Raw genomic sequence first — 2225 nt, 5'->3', positions numbered from 1 at the left:
GTCCGTCATTTTGCGGCGGACCGTCCTCCGCAGATCGTACCACCTGGCTTGGCACTCATGCCTGGTCCTTCTGGTGGCCCCAACAGCATTCACAGCAACAATCCTCTGCCACATGGCTGTTTTTTCGGATATGCTGGTCCGTCTGACCAATGTTCCAAAGAGCTGTGGCTCGACTCTGATGATTTCGTCGACAAGGACCTCCAGCTCATCCTTTGTGAACTTTGGATTCTTGTTAGTGGGCATGGTGTGGGGTGTGGGTGTGGATGGTTGTGGGGGTGTGGGTGTGGATGGTTGTGGGTGTGTGAGTGTGGTTGTGAAGGTGTGTGTGTGAATGTGATGAGGGGGTGTTTGTGATGGTGGTTGTGTGAAGGAGTGCAAGTGTAAGGTGTATTGATGGCTGTAGTGTGGTGCAGTGCGTTGTCTCTGTGGTCTGGCAGTAGTGGATCTGTTGCAAAGGATCATGGTTTGTGTGTGTTGGGCCTTTTTATTGGTCCATTTGTGGGTGTGGCTGTGTTTGAACTTTGGGTGGGTGTGTTATAAGGGGTGGTTGTGTTTTGGGCCTCTGTTTAGCTGTTTGGCAGTTGCAGGTCAGTATATGGGGTGTATTTGGGCTTGTTGAGCATGTTTTGTGGTGTTGTGTGAATCGAATTGACTCTCCTTGTGTTGTTTTGGTTTGTCCTGGTTCAGTACGTGTGTTTTTGGCGTCTGTACAGTGCGTACATGCACTGGTGGGGTGTTGGTACGCTCCATTCATACACGGGTGGGGGTACGCTCTGTACATACACGGGTGGGGGTTCTGCGCGTACATGCACTGGTGGGGTGTTGGTACGCGCCGTACATACACTGGTGGGGTGTTGGTACGCGCCGTACATACACTGGTGGGGTGTTGGTACGCTCCATTCATACACGGGTGGGGGTACGCTCCGTACATACACGGGTGGGGGTTCTGCGCATACATGCACTGGTGGGGTGTTGGTACGCGCCGTACATACACTGGTGGGGTGTTGGTACGTGCCGCACATGCACTGGTGGGGGTACGCTCCGTACATACACGGGTGGGGGTTCTGCGCGTACATGCACTGGTGGGGTGTTGGTACGCGCCGTACATACACTGGTGGGGTGTTGGTACGTGCCGTACATACATTGGTGGGGTGTTGGTACGCTCCATTCATACACGGGTGGGGGTACGCTCCATACATACACGGGTGGGGGTTCTGCGCGTACATGCACTGGTGGGGTGTTGGTACACGCCGTACATACACTGGTGGGGTGTTGGTACGCGCCGTACATACATTGGTGGGGTGTTGGTACGCTCCATTCATACACGGGTGGGGGTACGCTCCGTACATACATGGGTGGGGGTTCTGCGTGTACATGCACTGGTGGGGTGTTGGTACGCGCGTACATGCACTGGTGGGGGTACGCTCCGTACATACACGGGTGGGGGTTCTGCGCGTACATGCACTGGTGGGGTGTTGGTACGCGCCGTACATACACTGGTGGGGTGTTGGTACGCGCCGTACATGCACTGGTGGGGGTTCGGCGCGTACGTCTGTGGCCGGGGGGGGCATTTGGCGCGTACTTACGGGGGCTGGGGGGTGTTCGGTGCGTACATACGAGGGTTGGGGGGGTGTTCTGCGCGTACATACGGGGGCTGGGGGGGTGTTCGGCGCGTATGCGGGCACATGTCTCGATGGTTGCTATAGGAGTTCGGTCCGTACGGTGTTTTTTCCATACGGTTGTAAAATCGGAAGGACGGGACGGATCATACTTGCGCGGTCGGACTTCATGTTTCCGATTCGTACGGTAAATCGTCCGGGGATGTGTCAGACACATTTTCCGACCCGAGGACGTGTGGGGAAATTTTCCCAATGCGATTCGTATGGACTTTTTCCCATACGAATCGTACTTGGCAGTTTGTACGCTATTTGGACGATTCGTACGGTAAAAATACCGGATACGATTCGTACGGGGAAAATTTTTCCAGGATTGGAATCGGCACCTTAGGTGCCGATTCCGATCCGGTAAAACCCGGGTACGAATCGTCGGACGGAGCGTTTTCTCCGTCTGACTCGTACCCGGGAAAAATACCTTACAAACATGCAAGTACAATTCGTACGCAAACACCATTGCCGTACGAATCGTAAAAACCACCCACCGACCAAAAAATACCCACAATTCTGATCCGGGACACCGTGGACGTGACGTCCGGCCGGAGTCAGGCA

This window comes from Triturus cristatus, chromosome 3_1 (genome assembly GCF_964204655.1).
Source record: "Triturus cristatus chromosome 3_1, aTriCri1.1, whole genome shotgun sequence".
NCBI classification, from domain to species: Eukaryota; Metazoa; Chordata; class Amphibia; order Caudata; family Salamandridae; genus Triturus; species Triturus cristatus.
Note: the sequence above shows the minus strand (reverse complement) of the source record.